The 24023-nt window shown below is 44.4% G+C and overlaps 1 pseudogene; it reads left to right on the top strand.

Moving 5' to 3' along the window:
* The first annotated feature begins 21539 nt into the window (after positions 1 to 21539).
* On the top strand, positions 21540 to 23352 carry LOC121629816 (annotated as a pseudogene).
* Positions 23353 to 24023: the final 671 nt, after the last annotated feature.

Genomic DNA, 24023 nt, shown 5'->3' with positions numbered 1-24023 from the left:
AAAAAAATACGAATACAAGAGTGAATTGGCAGATAAAGTGCAGTGGCAAGATGAGTAATAATGAAAATAGCTATCAGATATTGATATGTAAATATGACTATGTAAATAAAGGAAGTGCAAGATAATACAGAATGTTGAATGATGTGCAAAGGATACAAATATTATATAATTGTATATCAGAGCGACAACTATAGGTTGCAGTAAGTACAATGGTTGACTTAGTCCAGTTGTGTGATCGTGTCTTTGGCAGAGGTAGATGAGTTATGGAGTCTTATTGCAGCAGGAAGGAACGATCTCCTGTACCGTTCCTTAGAGCAGCGGGGTTGGATCAGTCTGCTGCTAAAACTGCTCTTTAGCTTGTCCAGTGTGTTATGGAGGGGGTGGGAGGGGTTGTCCCTGATTGCCAGCAGTTTTGCCAGCATTCTCTCCTCCACCACCTCCTCCAGGGTGACAAGTTTACCCGGTACTTGAAGGTAGACCTCATGAAGAGGATGACCCTGTAGTAGAAGACTGGCCTGAGGAAGAGAATGACCCAGTACTAAAAGGTGGTCCTGATAAAGAGGAAGACCCGGTTCTAGAAGGTAGACCTGATAAAGAGGACGACATGGTGCTAGAAGGTGGTCCTGATAAAGAGGACGACCTGGTACTAGAAGGCGGTCCTTATAAAGAGGACGACCCGGTACTAGAAGGCGGTCATGATGAAGAGGAGGACCCGGTAATAGAAGGTAGACCTGATGAAGAGGACGACCCGGTACTAGAAGGTGGTCCTGATAAAGAGGACGACCCGGTACTAGAAGGTGGTCCTCATAAAGAGGACGACCCGGTACTAGAAGGTAATCCTGATAAAGAGAATGACCCGGTACTAGAATGTGGACCTGTAAAAGAGGACGACCGGGTACTAGAAGGTAGACCTGATGAAGAGGATGACCCTGTAGTAGAAGACGGACCTGATGAAGAGAACGACCCGGTACTAGAAGGTAATCCTGATAAAGAGAATGACCCGGTACTAGAATGTGGACCTGTAAAAGAGGACGACCGGGTACTAGAAGGTAAACCTGTTGAAAAGAAGGAACCAGTAGTAGAAGGTGGTCCTGATAGAGAGGACGACCCGGTACTTGAAGGTAGACCTGATGAAGAGGATGACCCTGTAGTAGAAGACGGACCTGATGAAGAGAACGACCCGGTACTAGAAGGTGGTCCTGATAAAGAGGAAGACCCGGTACTAGAAGGTAGACCAGATGAAGAAGACGACCCGATGCTAGAAGGTAGACCTGATAAAAAGGACAACCCGGTACTAGAAGGCGGTCATGATGAAGAGCACGACCCGGTAATAGGTGGTCATGGTAAAGAGGACGACCCGGTACTAGAAGGTAACCCTGATAAAGAGAATGACCCGGTACTAGAAGGTGGTCATGGTAAAGAGAATGACCTGGTACTAGAAGGTGGCCCTGATGAAAAGAACGACCCGGTACTAGAAGGTGGTTCTGAAAAAGAGGACGACCTGGTACTAGAAGGTAGACCTGATGAAGAGGATGACCCGGTGCTAGAAGGCGGTCCTGATAAAGAGAATGACCCGGTAGTAGAAGGTGGACCTAATGAAGAGGACGACCCGGTACTTGAAGGTAGACCTGATGAAGAAGACGACCCTGTACTAGAAGGTGGTCCTGATGAAGAGGACGACCTGGTACTAGAAGGTAGACCTGATGAAGAGGACGACCCGGTACTAGAAGGCGGTCTGGATAAAGAGGACGGCCCGGTAGTAGAGGGTGGTCCTCATAAAGAGGACAACCCGGTACTAGAAGGTGGTCCTTTCCTTCCTTCCTTTCCTTCCTTTCCTTCCTTTTCTTTCTTTCTTTCTTTCTTTCTTTCTTTCTTTCTTTCTTTCTTTCTTTCTTTCTTTCTTTCTTTCTTTCTTTCTTTCTTTCAGTGGTTTGAAAAAGTCTTCATACCCCTTAAACTTTTCCACATTTTGTCCCGTTATAACAAACATAATTATATTTTATTGGAACTTTACGGGAAAGACCAACTTAATGTGGCACATAATTGCACATAAAAGTACAAAGATTATTCTAAATGATTTTAATTTAAACTGAGTGTGGTGTGCATACATATTCAATCCTCCTGTGTGGACCTGCCTTTTGGAGTTTGTCTCTACCAGCTTTGCACATCTAAAACTTTCCTCCATTGTTCTTTGTAAAACAACCTAAGCATAGTCAGATTAGACTTTGACTGGGCCATTCTAACACATGAATATGTTTTGTTTTAAACCTCCATTTTAGCCGTGGCTTTACGTTTAGGATCAAGGTGAACCTCGCCCCAGTCTCAAGTCTTTTGCAGAGCCCAACAAAGATTGTCCTGTATTTGTCTCCATCCATCATGAACTCTCACCATCTTCCCTCTCCCTGCTGAAGAGAAGCACCCGCAGACCATGATGCTTCCACCACCATGTTTAACAGTAGGGATACTGTGAAACATGGTGGATGTAGCATCATGGTGTTCAGTGATGTACAGTGTTAATTTTCCACCAGAGTTTTGCATTCAGGCCAAAAAGTTCAATATTGGTCTCATCTGACCAAAGCATCTTCTTCCACATGTCTGCTGCATCTCCCTTGTGGCTTCTGGCAAACTGCAAACTGGACTTTGGTTTTCTTTTAACAATGGTTTTCTTCTCACCTCAGCTCGATAAGATTACGCACAGGTGGACTCTGTTTAGTCACTGGGTCAACATTCTACCAGTCAGCAATCATTCAGCACCTTCTGAAGGCAACTGGTTGCACTCAGAGAATAGGGAGCTCAATGCTTTTCCACACCTCACATTTGAGTTTCTATTTGTAAAAATATATAAAATCATATATAATATTCTTTGTACTCCACAATCATGTCCCACTCTGTGCTGGTCTTTCACCTAAAATTCCAGTAAAATATATTTATGTTGTTTATGTTGAATTTTTCTATTGGGAATTTATATATTAATACTGGACCTGCCGAGGTGGAGGGGAAAAATAAAGGAGAGGAAAACAAAAGAGGAAAAGAGAAGAGAAACAAGGATACAGCAGATAGAAAGCAACAACATCAGCTGTTCAATCTAAACAGGAGAAACCAGACAAAAGCTGCAAGATCTGCAAGAAAGCAAAACTGACAGTCATCAGGAGCACCTAGAAGAACACAGGATGGCTGGAAAGAACTCATGAATCACAACAACAACCGCATCAACAACACAAAGAGAAGCATGACCACAGTGATGAACATGCAGGTGTACCTGCAAAGATCAGAGGCAGACCAGGGGATCCTCAGGACCCAGGAGACCAGCACCCTGCCCCACCAGGCCTCCCAGAGGCAGACAGAGGGCGACCGAGAATGACCCATGTGGCCCAAGGCTAAGGTGGCAAGATCCCAACTTGACAAATGTGGGACAGAGACTACATAGATGGGACAATGTGAGACTCCAATGTATCGAGATGAAGTCTAAAATAAAAAAAAAATGTTCTATTCCACCCTTTAGCGCTACCATTACTATTAAAACAAATACATTTTATTTATTATGTATTTTATTTCAGTTTGACTTTCTCCGAGTCTCTTAAATGAGCAAACGGCTTCATACTTTTTCACATTTCCTCTAAAGTTACCACACCTTAATAACACCCCAGCACATCTCCAATCACCACAACATTTAAGTGTTTGTTCTAGTGGAACAATGGTTCCCAACCTGGGGCCCCAAAGAGCACAGGGGGTCCCCGAAATGTTGAACATTCAGCACCATTGTGATTAATGTCCACACATTGTCCCTGTTCCAGGACTCAGCAAGAATACAGTATTTATGGATTATTAAATAATAAAACCAGCATGGGGTGGGGCAGGGGGTCCATGGCTTTTTATTATATCCATGAAGGGGGTCCACAAGGAAAACAGGCTGGGAACCCCTCTAGTAGAACATACTGAACCCACATATTTAAGTAGAACAAGAACTGAAATATGCTACATGTAGCGTCTGTCTACACAGAACATTAACTACAGGAAGAGCTTACCACACAAAAGAAATGCATTAGCATGATCTGTGTTTACTGGTCAGGCCATCAGTGGTAGCAAAGGCACCACTGGATATACAATCAGGCACAACATAAAACAATAAATAAAACCAGAAATACAAGTAGAAAACTGGTAAAGAGGGAACAGAGATGGATAATGAATAAAAATAATGATAATTTTGGCAATGCTCTTCCAGCATCACAAAAAGAACCTAGCTTTTCTCATCATGAACAACAGCGCTGTGTCAAAATCTAGCAGCATGCTGGCTCAGGCCCACAAAATCCATCCGTCCATACCGACACTGCTTTGTCCGTTACTGGGAAGCTGCAGCTTATCCCAGCAGAGCTCACAATATTCTAATTTATATCTTATACAATGTTTGTCTTCCCTCAGGTGTTCCTCTTGGCTTTATATTTGTGCTCGAGCGTGCAGCTTCCAATAAGGCTTCTGTTTAAGCTCGTAGCTGTAGAATTCCTTACAAGCGTACTCAAAGTTGGTCTTGACTTGAATTTCACTCTTGATGAACTCCACAGAGCAGCAATTGCTGTGGACTGTCCAGAAGTGTTGCTTATGCTGAAGAGACAGGATGCAACAGCAGTCAGATTTTAATTAAGATTCATTAAGCAAAGTGACCTGTCCAGGGTGTACCCTGCCTCTCACCTGTTAAAATGCTGGGATAGGCTCCAGTTCACCCGCGACCCGAAATGGAATAAGCGGTCAGGATAATGGATGGATGGATGGATAAGCAAAGTGGACCATTTCTCCACATCCGGAGTTCTTCTCTCTACAATTTCCTGCTGGCGTGGCAGTCACACAGCCATCTTCATACAGTTCATCCAAGTCCACGTCCCCTCTATTTGTAGTTTGATTGGTGCAGCCTTTTGCTCAGGAAACTGTTGGATGACAGCCCTGGTCTGCATTATGAAGAAGGAATCTGAGAGTGAGCGTCAGGTCAAGTCTCTCACAGACAGCCATATCCTGTCCCTCCATCCACACAACATCATGGAAGATCTTCAGCATGTTTTTCAGGAAGGCCAGGTAGGCCGGCAGGATAAGGGGTTGCCCTTCACCATCTTGATCCATTTTGAACAGCTGATTCTCCCCCAGTGACAAGAAGTAGCTTTTAATAGCTGCTCTGGACTGCAGGCCACAGGCTCAGGGTGCATGTCTCTGTACTACATGACAAACTTCTTCCACAACGGACAACACTGCTTTCTGTTATACCCAAACAGAACAGAAACAAAAAGCTCTCCATAAAAGGATCCACAGGATTCATCTAATCTTATCTCTTATGTTTTATTGAGATTACAGGTAAAATGGGAACAGGTTGTATTTTACAGGGTGTCACTGTGGAGCTCGCTCTGCAGGAAGCTTAGACCCTGAAGCTACTTTCACATCTGAAAATGTGTCAGACCAACAGAAACAAAGCTGACGTTTCTGACTGACAGGAGAGAAAAATCACTGGGCTCTTTGAGATTTAACAGAAACTCAATCAATACCTTTCAAGATGACTAAAATGTGTATTTTAAGATGGGGAAACTTCTTAAAAGTGCTTTTTTTAAACTAGGAAAGTGAAAAGAATAGGAATGACTTGATTTCATGCCAGTAGATGTCTCAGCTCAGTTTTATAGACACTGGTGAAACAATCTATAAACTATATTGATTTATTGGTGCCGTAAACTCTTTTTAAAAATGTAATAAAAGTACAATTTTATGCATTTTTTAAATAATAATTCAGTTTGAACGCTGTGTAAGATATAAATATAAACAAAATGAAAGGATTTATAACCTCATCAAGATCTTTTATCTCTGGAAGAAGATCACCAATATCTCAGATGATGAATCTGAGACGTTTCACCATGTGATGAAAATATGAGCTGACAGTGAATCTGATGCAGCAACACGTCTGGAACGAGTTGGTACAAGAGGAACAAAAGGCTGGAAGGCGGCGGCTTCATGTTGTAACTCGTAACCTGGCGGCAGCTGAAAACTACATCCAGCTTTTGAACAAGAAGCACATCACTAAAGATAAAATGAGATTTGTTTTCCAAATAGTGTCATTGGCCATGTGATGGACAGGATCCAGGGTGTACCCTGCATCCCGATTATCCAGTGGGGTGGATTCTACCTCTTTCCTGCATCAGTAATCCCTTCCACATTGTTCCATTATCATTATTATTTTTACAAACGTTCAACAGCTCGCCATGTTCAACAGCTCGCCACATTCAACAGTGTGCTACATTCAACAGCTCGCTACATTCAACAGTGCGCTACATTCAACAGCTCGCTACATTCAACAGTGCGCTACATTAAACAGCTCGCTACATTCAACAGCTCGCTACATTCAACAGCTCGCCACGTTCAACAGTGCGCTACATTCAACAGCTCGCTACATTCAACAGCTCGCTACATTCAACAGTGCGCTACATTCAACAGCTCGCTACATTCAACAGGTCGCTACATTCAACAGTGCACTACATTCAACAGCTCGCTACATTCAACAGCTCGCTACATTCAACAGCTCGCTACATTCAACAGTGCGCTAAATTCAACAGCTCGCTACATTCAACAGTGCACTACATTCAACAGCTCGCCACATTCAACAGTGTGGCATGTTCAACCGTGCACCACATTCAAAAGCTCGCCACATTCAACCTCGCACCATGTTCAACAGTACGCCACATTTAACAGCTCGCCATGTTCAACAGCTCGCCACATTCAACAGTGTGCTACATTCAACAGCTCGCTACATTCAACAGCTCGCTACATTCAACAGCTCGCTACATTCAACAGTGCGCTACATTCAACAGCTCGCTACATTCAACAGCTCGCTACATTCAACAGTGCGCTACATTCAACAGCTCGCTACATTCAACAGCTCGCTACATTCAACAGTGCGCTACATTCAACAGCTCGCTACATTCAACAGCTCGCTACATTCAACAGTGCACTACATTCAACAGCTCGCTACATTCAACAGTGCGCTACATTCAACAGCTTGCTACATTCAACAGCTCGCTACATTCAACAGTGCACTACATTCAACAGCTCGCTACATTCAACAGCTCGCTACATTCAACAGTGCGCTAAATTCAACAGCTCGCTACATTCAACAGTGCACTACATTCAACAGCTCGCCACATTCAACAGTGTGGCATGTTCAACCGTGCACCACATTCAAAAGCTCGCCACATTCAACCTCGCACCATGTTCAACAGTACGCCACATTTAACAGCTCGCCATGTTCAACAGCTCGCCACATTCAACAGTGTGCTACATTCAACAGCTCGCTACATTCAACAGCTCGCTACATTCAACAGTGCGCTACATTCAACAGCTCGCTACATTCAACAGCTCGCTACATTCAACAGTGCGCTACATTCAACAGCTCGCTACATTCAACAGCTCGCTACATTCAACAGTGCGCTACATTCAACAGCTCGCTACATTCAACAGCTCGCTACATTCAACAGTGCACTACATTCAACAGCTCGCTACATTCAACAGTGCGCTACATTCAACAGCTCGCTACATTCAACAGCTCGCTACATTCAACAGTGCACTACATTCAACAGCTCGCTACATTCAACAGCTCGCTACATTCAACAGTGCGCTACATTCAACAGCTCGCAACATTCAAGAGCTCGCTACATTCAACAGCTCGCTACATTCAACAGCTCGCCACGTTCAACAGTGCGCTACATTCAACAGCTCGCTACATTCAACAGTGCACTACATTCAACAGCTCGCTTCATTCAACAGTGCGCTACATTCAACAACTTCCTACATTCAACAGTGCGCTACATTCAACAGCTCCCCACATTCAACAGTGTGGCATGTTCAACCGTGCACCACATTCAAAAGCTCGCCACATTCAACCTCGCACCATGTTCAACAGTACGCCACATTCAACAGCTTGCCGTGTTCCAACAGTGTGGCACGTTCAACCGCACACCACATTCAACAGCACACCATGTTCAACAACTCGCCACATTCAACGGCTCATCATGTTCAACAGCTCGCCACATTCAACAGCTCATCATGTTCAACAGCTCGCCACATTCAACGGCTCACCATGTTCAACAGCTCACCACATTCAACAACTTGCCATGTTCAACAACTCGCCATGTTTAAGCTCGCCACATTGAACGGCTCATCATGTTCAACAGCTCGCCAAATTCAACGACTTGTCATGTTCAACAGCTCGCCACATTCAACAGCTTGCCATGTTCAACAGCTCGCCATGCTCAACAGCTCGCCATATTCAATAACTCACCATGTTCAACAGCTCGCCATGTTCAACAACTCACCATGTTAAGCAGCTCGCCATGTTCAACAACTAGCCACTTTCAACAGCTCGCCACATTCAACAGCTTGCCATGTTCAACAACTCGCCATATTCAATAGCTCACCACATTCAACGGCTCACCACGTTCAACAGCTCGCTACATTCAACAGCTCGCTACATTCAACTGTGCGCTACATTCAACAGCTCGCTACATTCAACAGCTCGCTACATTCAACAGCTCGCTACATTCAACAGTGCGCTACATTCAACAGCTCGCTACATTCAACAGTGCGCTACATTCAACAGGTCGCTACATTCAACAGTGCACTACATTCAACAGCTCGCTACATTCAACAATGCCCTACATTCAACAGCTCGCTACATTCAACAGTGTGCTACATTCAACAGCGTGCTACATTCAACAGCTCGCCACGTTCAACAGTGTGGCATGTTCAACAGTGCACCGCATTCAAAAGCTCGCCACATTCAACCTCGCACCATGTTCAACAATACGCCACATTCAACAGCTTGCCGTGTTCAACAGTGTGGCACGTTCAACAGCACACCACATTCAACAGCACACCACGTTCAACAACTCGCCACTTTCAACAGCTCGCCATATTCAACAGCTCGCCATGTTCAACAGCTCGCCATGTTCAACAGCTCGCCAAATTCAACAGCACACCACGTTCAACAACTCGCCACTTTCAACAGCTCGCCAGGTTCAACAACTCGCCACATTCAACGGCTCATCATGTTCAACAGCTCGCCACATTCAACAGCTCATCATGTTCAACAGCTCACCACATTCAACAGCTTGCCATGTTCAACAACTCGTCATGTTTAAGCTCGCCACATTCAACGGCTCATCATGTTCAACAGCTCGCCACATTCAACGACTTGTCATGTTCAACAGCTCGCCACATTCAACAGCTTGCCATGTTCAACAGCTCGCCATGTTCAACAGCTCGCCATATTCAACAACTTACCATGTTCAACAGCTCGCCAGGTTTAACAGCTCGCCATATTTAACAACTCACCATGTTCAACAGCTCGCCAGGTTTAACACACTCGCCATGTTGAACAACTCGCCATGTTAAACAGCTCGCCACGTTCAACAACTAGCCACTTTCAACAGCTCGCCATATTCAACAACTCGCCAGGTTCAACAGCTCGCCACATTCAAAGGCTCGTCATGTTCAACAGCTCGCCACATTCAACAGCTTGCCATGTTCAACAACTCGCCATGATCAACAGCTCGCCACATTCAACGGCTCGTCATGTTCAACAGCTCGCCACATTCAACAGCTTGCCATGTTCAACAACTCGCCATATTCAATAGCTCACCACATTCAACGGCTCACCACGTTCAACAGCTTGCTACATTCAACAGCTCGCTACATTCAGCAGGGCGCTACATTCAACAGTGCGCTACATTCAACAGCTCGCTACATTCAACAGTGCGCTGCATTCAATAGCTCGCTACATTCAACAGTGCACTACATTCAACAGCTCGCTACATTCAACAGTGCACTACATTCAACAGCTCGCTACATTCAACAGCTCGCTACATTCAACAGTGAGCTACATTCAACAGCTCGCGACATTCAACAGCTCACTACATTCAACAGCTCGCTACATTCAACAGCTCGCCACGTTCAACAGTGCGCTACATTTAACAGCTCGCTACATTCAACAGTGCACTACATTCAACAGCTCGCTACATTCAACAGTGCGCTACATTCAACAACTCGCTACATTCAACAGTGCGCTACATTCAACAGCTCCCCACATTCAACAGTGTGGCATGTTCAACCGTCCACCACATTCAAAAGCTCGCCACATTCAACCTCGCACCATGTTCAACAGTACGCCACATTCAACAGCTTGCCGTGTTCAACAGTGTGGCACGTTCAACCGCACACCACATTCAACAGCACACCATGTTCAACAACTCGCCACTTTCAACAGCTCGCTATGTTCAACAACTCGCCACATTCAACGGCTCATCATGTTCAACAGCTCGCCACATTCAACAGCTCATCATGTTCAACAGCTCGCCACATTCAACGGCTCACCATGTTCAACAGCTCACCACATTCAACAACTTGCCATGTTCAACAACTCGCCATGTTTAAGCTCGCCACATTGAACGGCTCATCATGTTCAACAGCTCGTCAAATTCAACGACTTGTCATGTTCAACAGCTCGCCACATTCAACAGCTTGCCATGTTCAACAGCTCGCCATGCTCAACAGCTCGCCATATTCAATAACTCACCATGTTCAACAGCTCGCCAGGTTTCACAGCTCGCCATGTTCAACAACTCACCATGTTAAGCAGCTCGCCATGTTCAACAACTAGCCACTTTCAACAGCTCGCCACATTCAACAGCTTGCCATGTTCAACAACTCGCTATATTCAATAGCTCACCACATTCAACGGCTCACCACGTTCAACAGCTCGCTACATTCAACAGCTCGCTACATTCAACTGTGCGCTACATTCAACAGCTCGCTACATTCAACAGCTCGCTACATTCAACAGGTCGCTACATTCAACAGTGCACTACATTCAACAGCTCGCTACATTCAACAATGCCCTACATTCAACAGCTCGCTACATTCAACAGTGCGCTACATTCAACAGCGTGCTACATTCAACAGTGTGCTACATTCAACAGCTCGCCACGTTCAACAGTGTGGCATGTTCAACAGTGCACCGCATTCAAAAGCTCGCCACATTCAACCTCGCACCATGTTCAACAATACGCCACATTCAACAGCTTGCCGTGTTCAACAGTGTGGCACGTTCAACAGCACACCACATTCAACAGCACACCATGTTCAACAACTCGCCACTTTCAACAGCTCGCCATATTCAACAGCTCGCCATGTTCAACAGCTCGCCATGTTCAACAGCTCGCCAAATTCAACAGCACACCACGTTCAACAACTCGCCACTTTCAACAGCTCGCCAGGTTCAACAACTCGCCACATTCAACAGCTCATCATGTTCAACAGCTCGCCACATTCAACAGCTCATCATGTTCAACAGCTCACCACATTCAACAGCTTGCCATGTTCAACAACTCGTCATGTTTAAGCTCGCCACATTCAACGGCTCATCATGTTCAACAGCTCGCCACATTCAACGACTTGTCATGTTCAACAGCTCGCCACATTCAACAGCTTGCCATGTTCAACAGCTCGCCATGTTCAACAGCTCGCCATATTCAACAACTTACCATGTTCAACAGCTCGCCAGGTTTAACACACTCGCCATGTTCAACAACTCGCCATGTTAAACAGCTCGCCACGTTCAACAACTAGCCACTTTCAACAGCTCGCCATATTCAACAACTCGCCAGGTTCAACAGCTCGCCACATTCAACGGCTCGTCATGTTCAACAGCTCGCCACATTCAACAGCTTGCCATGTTCAACAACTCGCCATGTTCAACAGCTCGCCACATTCAACGGCTCGTCATGTTCAACAGCTCGCCACATTCAACAGCTTGCCATGTTCAACAACTCGCCATATTCAATAGCTCACCACATTCAACGGCTCACCACGTTCAACAGCTCGCTACATTCAACAGCTCGCTACATTCAGCAGGGCGCTACATTCAACAGTGCACTACATTCAACAGCTCGCTACATTCAACAGTGCACTACATTCAACAGTGCACTACATTCAACAGCTCGCTACATTCAACAGTGCGCTACATTCAATGGCTCGCTACATTAAACAGTGCACTACATTCAACAGCTCGCTACATTCAACAGTGCGCTACATTCAACAGCGCGCTACATTCAACAGTGTGCTACATTCAACAGTGTGCTAAATTCAACATCTCGCCACGTTCAACAGTGCGCTGCATTCAATAGCTCGCTACATTCAACAGTGCACTACATTCAACAGCTCGCTACATTCAACAGTGCGCTACATTCAACAGTGCGCTACATTCAACAGCGCGCTACATTCAACAGTGTGCTACATTCAACAGCGCGCTACATTCAACAGCGCGCTACATTCAACAGTGTGCTACATTCAACAGCTCGCCACGTTCAACAGTGTGGCATGGTCAACCATGCACCACATTCATAGGCACACCACATTCAACCTCGCACCATGTTCAACAATACGCCACATTCAACAGCTTGCCGTGTTCAACAGTGTGGCACGTTCAACAGCACACCACATTCATAGGCACACCACATTCAACAACTCGCCACATTCAACGGCTCATCATGTTCAACAGTTCGCTACATTCAACGGCTCATCATGTTCAACAGCTCACCACATTCAACAGCTTGCCATGTTCAACAACTCGCCATGTTTAACCTCGCCACATTCAACGGCTCGTCATGTTCAAGAGCTCGCCACATTCAACAGCTTGCCATGTTCAACAGCTCGCCATGATCAACAGCTCGCCAAATTCAACAACTCACCATGTTCAACAGCTTGCCATGTTTAACAGCTCGCCATGTTCAAGTGTGGCATGTTCAACAGTGCGCCACATTCAACAACCTGCCACGTTCAACAACTCGCCATGTTCAACAGCTCGCCATGTTCAACAGCTTGCCATGTTCAACAGCTCGCCATGTTCAACAGCTCGCCACATTCAACAGTTTGCCAAATTCAACAGCTCACCAAATTCAACAACCCGTCACATTCAACAACTCGCCATGTTCAACAGCTCACCACATTCAACAGCTTGCCATGTTCAAAAACTCGCCATGTTTAAGCTCGCCACATTCAACGGCTCATCATGTTCAACAGCTCGCCACATTCAATGACTTGTCATGTTCAACAGCTCGCCACATTCGACAGCTTGCCATGTTCAACAGCTCGCCATGTTCAACAGCTCGCCATATTCAACAACTCACCATGTTCAACAGCTCGCCAGGTTTAACACACTCGCCATGTTCAACAACTCGCCATGTTAAACAGCTCGCCACGTTCAACAACTAGCCACTTTCAACAGCTCGCCATATTCAACAACTCGCCAGGTTCAACAGCTTGCCACATTCAACGGCTCGTCATGTTCAACAGCTCGCCACATTCAACAGCTTGCCATATTCAACAACTCGCCATGTTCAACAGCTCGCCACATTCAACGGCTCGTCATGTTCAACAGCTCGCCACATTCAACAGCTCATCATGTTCAACAGCTCACCACGTTCAACAGCTTGCCATATTCAATAGCTCACCACATTCAACGGCTCACCACGTTCAACAGCTCGCTACATTCAACAGCTCGCTACATTCAGCAGGGCGCTACATTCAACAGTGCGCTACATTCAACAGCTCGCTACATTCAACAGTGCACTACATTCAACAGTGCACTACATTCAACAGCTCGCTACATTCAACAGTGCGCTACATTCAATGGCTCGCTACATTAAACAGTGCACTACATTCAACAGCTCGCTACATTCAACAGTGCGCTACATTCAACAGCGCGCTACATTCAACAGTGTGCTACATTCAACAGTGTGCTAAATTCAACATCTCGCCACGTTCAACAGTGTGGCACGTTCAACAGCACACCACATTCAACAGCACACCACGTTCAAGAACTCGCCACTTTCAACAGCTCGCCATATTCAACAGCTCGCCATGTTCAACAACTCGCCACCTTCAACGGCTCATCATGTTCAACAGCTCGCCACATTCAACAGCTCATCATGTTCAACAGTTCGCCACATTCAACGGCTCATCATGTTCAACAGCTCACCACATTCAACAGCTTGCCAGGTTCAACAACTCGCCATGTTTAACCTCGCCACATTCAACAACTCACCATGTTCAACAGCTCGCCATGTTCAACAACTCGCCATGTTAAACAGCTTGCCATGTTCAACAACTCGCCATGTTTAAGCTCGCCACATTGAACGGCTCATCATGTTCAACAGCTTGCCACATTCAACGGCTGATCATGTTCAACAGCTCACTACATTCAACAGCTTGCCATGTTCAACAACTCGCCATGTTTAACCTCGCCACATTCAACGGCTCGTCATGTTCAACAGCTCGCCACATTCAACAGCTCGCCATGATCAACAGCTCGCCAAATTCAACAACTCACCATGTTCAACAGCTCGCCATGTTTTACAGCTCGCCATGTTCAAGTGTGGAATGTTCAACAGTGCGCCACATTCAACAACCCGCCACGTTCAACAACTCGCCATGTTCAACAGCTCGCCATGTTCAACAGCTTGCCATGTTCAACAGCTCGCCATGTTCAACAGCTTGCCACATTCAACAGTTTACCAAATTCAACAGCTCACCAAATTCAACAACCCGTCACATTCAACAACTCGCCATGTTCAACAGCTCACCACATTCAACAGCTCACCACATTCAACAGCTTGCCATGTTCAACAACTCGCCATGTTTAAGCTCGCCACATTGAACGGCTCATCATGTTCAACAGCTTGCCACATTCAACGGCTTGTCATGTTCAACAGCTTGCCACATTCAACAGCTTGCCATGTTCAACAGCTCGCCATGTTCAACAGCTCGCCATATTCAACAACTTACCATCTTCAACAGCTCGCCAGGTTTAACAGCTCGCCATGTTCAACAGCTCGCCATGTTAAACAGCTCGCCACATTCAACGGCTCGTCATGTTCAACAGCTCGCCATGTTCAACAGCTCGTCATGTTAAACAGCTCGCCACATTCAACGGCTCGTCATGTTCAACAGCTCGCCATGTTCAACAGCTCGCTACATTCAACAGCTTGCGACATTCAACAGCTCGCTACATTCAACAGCTCGCTACATTCAACAGTGCGCTACATTCAACAGAGCACTACATTCAACAGCTCGCTACATTCAACAGTGCTCTACATTCAACAGCGCGCTACATTCATCAGTGCGCTACATTCAACAGCTCGCCACATTGAACAGTGTGGCATGTTCAACCGTGCACCACATTCAAAAGCTCGCCACATTCAACCTCGCACCATGTTCAACAGCACGCCACATTCAACAGCTTGCCATGTTCAACAGCTCGCCATGTTCAACAGCTCGCCAAATTCAACAACTCACCATGTTCAACAGCTCGCCATGTTTAACAGCTCGCAATGTTCAACAGCTCGCCATGTTCAACAGCTCGCCAAATTCAACAACTCACCATGTTCAACAGCTCGCCAGGTTTAACAGCTCGCCATGTTCAACAACTCGCCAGGTTCAACAGTTCGCCACATTCAATGGCTCGTCATGTTCAACAGCTCGCCACATTCAACAGCTTGCCATGTTCAACAACTCGCCCTATTCAGCAGCTCACCACATTCAACGGTTCGCCACGTTCAACAGCTCGCTACATTCAACAGTGCAACACATTCAGCAGCTCGCTACATTCAACAACTTGCAACATTCAACAGCGCGCTACATTCAACACCCCGAAAAATTCAACAACCCGCAACGTTCAACAACTCACCATGTGTGGCATGTTCAACAGCTCACCACATTCAACAGTTTGCCACATTCAACAGCTCGCCAAATTCAACAACCCACCATCTTCAACAACTCGCCATGTTCAACAGCTTGCCATGTTCAACAACTCGCCATGTTTAAGCTCGCCACATTCAACGGCTCATCATGTTCAACAGCTTGCCACATTCAATGGCTTGTCATGTTCAACAGCTTGCCACATTCAACAGCTTGCCATATTCAGCAGCTCGCCATGTTCAACAGCTCGCCATATTCAACAACTCACCATGTTCAACAGCTGGCCAGGTTTAACAGCTCGCCATGTTCAACAACTCGCCATGTTAAACAGCTCGCAACGTTCAACAACTCGCCACTTTGAACTGCTCACCATATTCAACAACTTGCCAGGTTCAACAGCTCGCCACATTCAACGGCTCGTCATGTTCAACAGCTCGCCATGTTCAACAGCTTGCTACATTCAACAGCTCGCAACATTCAACAGCTCGCTACATTCAACAGCTCGCTACATTCAACAGTGCGCTACATTCAACAGTGCGCTACATTCAACAGTGCGCTACATTCAACAGCTCGCTACATTCAACAGTACGCTACATTCAACAGTGCGCTACATTCAACAGTTCGCTACATTCAACAGCTCACCACGTTCAACAGTGCTCTACATTCAACCGCTCGCTACATTCAACAGCTCGCTACATTCAACAGCTCGCTACATTCAACAGAGCACTACATTCAACAGCTCGCTACATTCAACCTCGCACCATGTTCAACAGCACGCCACATTCAACAGCTTGCCATGTTCAACAGCCCGCCATGTTCAACAGCTTGCCAAATTCAACAACTCACCATGTTAAACAGCTCGCCATGTTCAACAACTCGCCCTATTCAACAGCTCGCCATGTTCAACAACTCGCCAGGTTCAACAGTTCGCCACATTCAACGGCTCGTCATGTTCAACAGCTCGCCACATTCAACAGCTTGCCATGTTCAACAACTCGCCCTATTCAGCAGCTCACCACATTCAACAGCTCGCCACGTTCAACAGCTCGCTACATTCAACAGTGCACCACATTCAGCAGCTCGCCACGTTCAACAGCTCGCTACATTCAACAGAGCACTAAATTCAACAGCTCGCTACATTCAACAGTGCGCTACATTCAACAGCTCGCTACATTCAACAGTGCGCTACATTCAACAGCTCGCCACATTCAACAGTGTGGCATGTTCAACCGTGCGCCACATTCAAAAGCTCGCCACATTCAACCTCGCACCATGTTCAACAATACGCCAAATTCAACAGCTTGCCGTGTTCAACAGTGTGGCACGTTCAACCGCACACCACATTCAACAGCACACCACGTTCAACAAGTCGCCACTTTCAACAGCTCGCCATGTTCAACAACTCGCCACATTCAACGGCTCATCATGTTCAACAGCTCGCCACATTCAACAGCTCATCATGTTCAACAGCTCGCCACATTCAACAGCTCATCATGTTCAACAACTCGCCACTTTAAACAGCTTGCCATGTTCAACAACTCGCCACATTCAACGACTCATTGTGTTCAACAGCTCGCCACATTCAACAGCTCATCATGTTCAACAACTCGCCACTTTCAACAGCTCGCCATGTTCAACAACTCGCCACATTCAACGGCTCATCATGTTCAACAGCGCGCCACATTCAACAGCTCGCCACATTCAATGGCTCATTATGTTCAACAGCTCACCACATTCAACAGCTTGCCATGTTCAACAACTCGCCATGTTTAAGCTCGCCACATTCAACGACTTGTCATGTTCAACAGTTCGCCAAATTCAACAACTCACCATGTTCAACAGCTCGCCATATTCAACAACTCACCATGTTCAACAGCTCGCCAGGTTTAACAGCTCGCCATGTTCAACAACTCGCCAGGTTCAACAGTTCACCACATTCAACGGCTCGTCATGTTCAACAGCTCGCCACATTCAACAGCTTGCCATGTTCAACAACTCGCCCTATTCAGCAGCTCACCACATTCAACAGCTCGCCACGTTCAACAGCTCGCTACATTCAACAGTGCACCACATTCAGCAGCTCGCCACGTTCAGCAGCTCGCAAAATTCAACAGCGCGCTACATTCAACAGTACTCCACGTTCAACAGCTCGCAAAATTCAACAACCCACCACATTCAACAACTCACCATGTTCAACAGCTCGCCATGTTCAAGTGTGACATGTTCAACAGTGCGCCACATTCAACAACCTGCCACGTTCAACAACTCGCCATGTTCAACAACTCGCCATGTTCAACAGCTTGCCATGTTCAACAGCTCGCTATGTTCAACAGCCTGCCACATTCAACAGCGCACCAGTTCAACAGCAAGCCACATTCAACGGCTCGTCATGTTCAACAGCTCGCCACATTCAACAGTTTGCCAACTTCAACAGCTCGCCAAATTCAACAACCCGTCACGCTCAACAACTCGCCATGTTCAACAGTCGCCACATTCAACGTCTCGCCATGTTCAACAGCACACCACACTCAACAGTTTGCCACATTCAACAGCTCGCCAAATTCAACAACCCACCATGTTGAACAACTCGCCATGTTCAACAGCTCGCCACATTCAACAGCTCGCTATTTTCAACAGCATGCCACGTTTAACAGTGTGCTATGTTCAAGTTGTAGCAGCTTCGTTGAGATGCTACAACTGCTGAATACACAGATTATTTTTGGTTTTCCAGTTCACAAGGATAGTTTTCTTTGCGATACATAATGCTGTGCGTATCATGTGTGCAGAGTTAATTACCATATTAATGTCACCCAAGTCACCTATTAGACACAGTGGTGGGTTTGCAGGAATATTACATTTAAACCATGTTGACATGTCCTCACATACCTGAAGCCAGAACCTGCGGACAGGTGTGCAGGACCACAAGGCATGGAGATAGTTGTCAGGTGTGTTTTCATTGCAGTGTGGGCAGATGTTTGATTGTGACAGACCCATCCTGAACATCCTTTGTCCTGTATAACGAGCTCTATGCAGAATTTTGAATTGTATTAGTTGCATATTTGAATTCTTAGTCATTTTAAAGGTGTTTAAACATATTTGTGACCATTTATCTTTATTAAAGTTACTGGATAAGTCGCCCTCCCATTTTGAAGTTGGAAGACAGATTGAGTCTTCTAGTTTGGATAATAGTCTATATGTTTTTGATAATAGCTTTGGGGCATTGAGATTCATGAATTCTGCCACCCTAATAGGTAGCTGTAAGTTTAATTGATTAATGGTATATTTTTTTACATATAACTGGTGATATTCTAAAAATGTTTTGCTACTGATTCCATATTGTGAAGTGAGAATATTAAATGACAAGAAGTTTCCATTTTCTATTATATGTTCTAACTGTTTTATTCCTTTATTTTTCCATTGAGTAAAATTGATCAGCTTTTTGTTTTGCAGGATATCAGGGTTGTTCCAGAGGGGTGTACACTTACATGGAAAAAGTGAGGATTTGGTTATTTTTAGAAATTCCCACCAAGCCATTAAAGGGGAACTGATATTGATGCTTTTAAAACACTGATGTGTTTTGATGATTGAGCTGATGAATGGCAGGTCAGAGATAAACAGATCCTCACACAATGCTTGCTCTACATCTAACCATGTTTCATCCAGACTGGTAGGTTTAAGCCATTTGGAGATATACTGCAGCTTGTTAGCTAAGAAAACATGATTAAAGTTGAGTAGCTCCAATCCGCTTCTATCTTTAGTCTGTTGTAAAGTTTTTAGACTGATACGTGATGGCTTGTTTTTCCATAGAAATTTAGATATATGTGAGTCCAGTGACTTAAACCAGCTGGAGGATGGTTTAGTGGGTGTCATTGAAAACAGGTACACTGTAAATAATTACCAGGATTTCACAATATTCAGCTGTAAAATTTCACACTATATTGCCGTATTATCACTTTACAGGATTTAACTTTAATGTTCACAGTATAAGACTGTACTTTCAAAGTTTACTATAAAAACAGTGCCATCACAGTAATCTGCTGTATTATTTGGTGTTTTAATTATTACCAGGATTTCACAGTATTTTATTGTGTTATTTCACAGCAAAATACTGTATAACAGGCCGTTTCCATTACAGCACAGTCTGACCATCATGGCAATCATAAGTGGAGTCAGTAATGTGAAAACATTTTCATGATTAAAAGGTTTCTTGTTGATCAAAAATGTGTTCATCAACACAGATTGTTGTTTAGACGTGACGTGAATGTAATCGAGGCAAATAGACAATCGTAGATTGCCATCTAAGCAGATCGTTTTTTTAACTAGCTGCCTGCTATTAGGTAGCTAACAAGCTATGTCTCCAATCCATTTAAAGTATTCTGAAGTGGGCTATCATCTGAGAAACACCGAATAATTAAATGACTTAGGGCGACTTTGTTGTAACCATCCAACACGGACTCTTGGCGATGAATATTAAGATTATATGACGGACTAAGATCATGATTTTGCTCATTACCAAGATCAAAGACCCTGCTGTCCCAGGTAAAATCACAGCAAATTACATGAATTGCACTGAATTGTGGGACCTGCCACCGTTTCTTTCAAATCTTAACTGCTGGCAGTACAAGGACTTGATGCTACCCGCCCGGAGGAGAACAAGACAGAAGTTATTGTGAATGTTATTTCCCCTCGTTTTCTGCGCAGTCACAAGTGACATCTCACCGAAGTGGCAACCACCTCACTGAACCACACGGAGGATTAACAGGTAAGTAGGTTTTATTAACTGTTTGTGTGTTTCTGTTGTGTGTGAGCTAAAGGGGCGTTTTGTGTCACGGTAGAGTGAATCTTTGCTCCACATTTTGATTTGAGGCTGTGGCTGTGGTAACGTTAGCAAGTTAGCAAGTTGGTTTAGCAAGGTACAAAACACCCACGCTGACGTGTGTAAAATTCTCGGTAGAGCAGCACGTAGGCTAAAATAACTTGTGTTTTTTTTTTCAAGCATTTCAACGGCTTGTAACCATGGTGTCACGGTGTAATTTACAGCAACATATAAATGCCATCTTGGGGAAAAAAAACGTAGGGCAATAACCGATATCCACCTGTTGAAAACTCTGTCAAACTGAAGGCAGCGGTACATTTTTTCCCTCTTCACATATTTCCTCTTCTCGTTTATTCATTTCATTGTTTTGGTGAATAACGTTCCACCAGTTGCGAGTTTGAATCACAGTCTGCCATGGCTTGTAACAGTGTCACAGTTAAAGGCACTCTTTACAAAAAAGAAATGTTCGTTTTGCTTGGGAGCAGTGATGAAGAACTTTATGTTGGGGAAATTAACCTAGTCATTATTTGCCACGACTGTGTGCACTTTGTGACAGAGAAACACACCTATGTAAAGTTGAGAGACATGGGAATCTACTGTGAGTTAAGCAAAGCCCAAGAGCATTGTGTTTGCATCAAGCATGATGATTTGCTTGACTACTATCCTCTTCCAGCTTACAAAGTGTTTGACCTGTCACTAATTGCTCTTCACCATTCTTTTTCAGAGGCAGTATAAACAGGAAAGTGATGAAAGCAGGCAGAACACCTCAATATTGGACCAGGCTGTTGAGGTAAAAATAACTTTTAAATTGTGAGAAGGTGTATGGTGTATAATTTGATGAGGCATTTGGTGGAGAATCAAACTAAATTATTTTTGTTATATTCATAACTTACCACAAAGTTGCCATTTATTTAATATGACTTGTACTTAAATGTTTCCAGTAGTTGAAATGGAATATGCTGCTGTCCCCTCTTCACCTCTCAGTTCTCCTGATCCCCCATCCTCGAGTTCGGCAAGAAGTTCAAGCCCCTCTTTGCCTTCATCTCCACTGGCTGGCAGGCCATGGTATATAGACTTTCGGGTCAGATGGAACGTGATGCCAGCAGCAATTCAAAGAGCATTGTCAAAGCAAGCAAGACCATCACCAGGCGACAGAAAAGACATGGTGAGGGCAGTAGTTGACCAGATGTTTGAGCATGATCTCAACCCAACAAGAGCAATATGTCACAGCGTCGCCTGGAGCATTGTACGGGAATACCCTAAATGTTTTGCTGATGTCGGGAAGACAGGTGATATTGTTGGAGATGGCAGTCACTCTCTGCAGTGGTAGAGGGGGGGCAGACTAATGGCAAGAGGCCCTGTGGATCAGTATGGCTGTGTGAGGTGGAGTCCTACAGAACTCCCATCTGGAGAAACTATGGAGAGCTTCAATGAAATCAAAAACCAACTGTCCAACATCTACTCGGAGAAAGGAATTGGCGGGGAAGAGACAGCAGAAGCTCTGATGGAGAAGACATATGTTATCCAACGCCAGTACCTTAACAGTGTCCCTGCACCAGCGATTGCGGAGATTCAGAAGGAGTGGCCTTTTCTTTTTTCGCGGAAAGGCCTTTACAACCACTTCGGCCTACTGACAGATGTCTCCATCCTTGTTAAAATACGAGAGGCCATGAACAACAAAGGCAGTACCATCATTCGGTTCTCCCAGGAACTCAGCCGTCATCCCAAAATTGAAGAAATCCTAGCTGATTATGAGCCAGAGACATCAAATAAGACTGTGTGTGTCCTTCTGCTTCTGATGGCATACTTCAAAGAGCCCAAAACCTCCATCATGCTTGAGACTGATGTAAGTTGTTCAAAAGATAAATGAGCATTTTGTGATTACAACAGATATATGATACACATATCTTATTTTACAGCCATGTGCCACTGCTGCTGATGTACAAAGGACACAGGAGCTGCCAAGCACCCCCTGCTTGATTGTACAAGGTACTGTTATTGTAAGACAAACGTTTTCTAAATGATTATAAATTCCTTCCATATGTGTTTTGCTCAATTTAGTGTCAGTCTTATCTCCATCTCTTCTGAAGCTAAACTTTTCTGAATGAAACTTATTCTCAATGACACATTCAGCATTCCACATGTTTATGACAGCACACATCTGCTTATTTCAGGTGAGCTGATGAAGCCCAGGGCGTGGATGTTGTCAATTGAGGAACAAGTGGTGATGGGACCACACAGCAACATCTTGAACGGGTTGGCTGCGCTTTTTGCCTGTTTCTATAATCTGAATCTTCAGTACCCTGAAGACAGTTCCTGCACTTTGGAGTTTATTCAGAGGTACAGTACACTCAAAAATATCATTCTAATACACACACACACACACCCTTTCCAAGTCTCTCTCTCTCTCTGACTATCAAACACCGTTACCTGCTTCCTATGATTCTTCCTCTGGTTCTGTCTGTGACTCAGACTCTGACTCTCACTGTCCTCATCCTCATCAAAGTTCACATCCATATTAATGCTTTTTTTTGTTGATTTACAGATGCTTCCTGGGTATCAATCCAGAATCTGGATCCAAAACGAAGAGGAAGCATGAAGGCATCAACACACATGTAAGCACTCTAATGCGCAAACTGGTAGATTTTGAGTGGCAGGCAATGTAGAAAATTTTTTTTTAACAACTTCAGAGTACATGCCTGAGTTGTAGTGGTTGTACTGTTGTACCCTTAACAATGTACTGTTGTACATCTTTGTTGGATATTTTATACTTTTATGTGTTGTTTTTTTTTAAACTGTTCGTATGCTTACAATTTGTTCTATGAATGTTCATGTTAAACATAATTGCACTTTGCACTTGAATAAAACGTGAAGACAAATCATCATTTTGTTCTGTTTTCTTTTTTGAGCATAAAGCAAGAGTGTAGTAAAATTTAAATTAAAAATGCATTTTACTATATATTAAGCTGTAAAATTGTAAATTTACTGTAAATTATTGGTTAATAATTGCATTACTTTTACAGTAATTCAGTGTAATTCAGCACAGCAGTTTATTGTATTTATTTCACAGTTTACAGTAAGTCCACAACTAATTACTGCTATATCACGGTAATTCCTTGGGCATGGCAACCATGAATTCACAGTAAAGAGTTGTTGTTTTATTGTAAATTACTGTGAAATAATTACAGTAACATGCTGTGAATTAATTACAGTAAATTGCTGTGAAAATATTTACATCAAATTGCTGTGAAAGTAATGCAATTATTAACCAATAATTTACTGTAATTTCACAGTTAAAATTCTTACAGTGTAGTTTACTTTAGATAGAACCATCATTTTAACTGTGGCAATCCTCCCCATGAGTGATATGGGTAAGCGCCTCCACCGTGAGAGATCATCCTCTATTGCTTTAAGAAGCTGGACATAATTTAGC

Source organism: Melanotaenia boesemani, chromosome 19 (assembly GCF_017639745.1).
Source record: "Melanotaenia boesemani isolate fMelBoe1 chromosome 19, fMelBoe1.pri, whole genome shotgun sequence".
Taxonomy (NCBI): domain Eukaryota; kingdom Metazoa; phylum Chordata; class Actinopteri; order Atheriniformes; family Melanotaeniidae; genus Melanotaenia; species Melanotaenia boesemani.
This window is presented reverse-complemented; position numbering and strand designations above follow the sequence as displayed.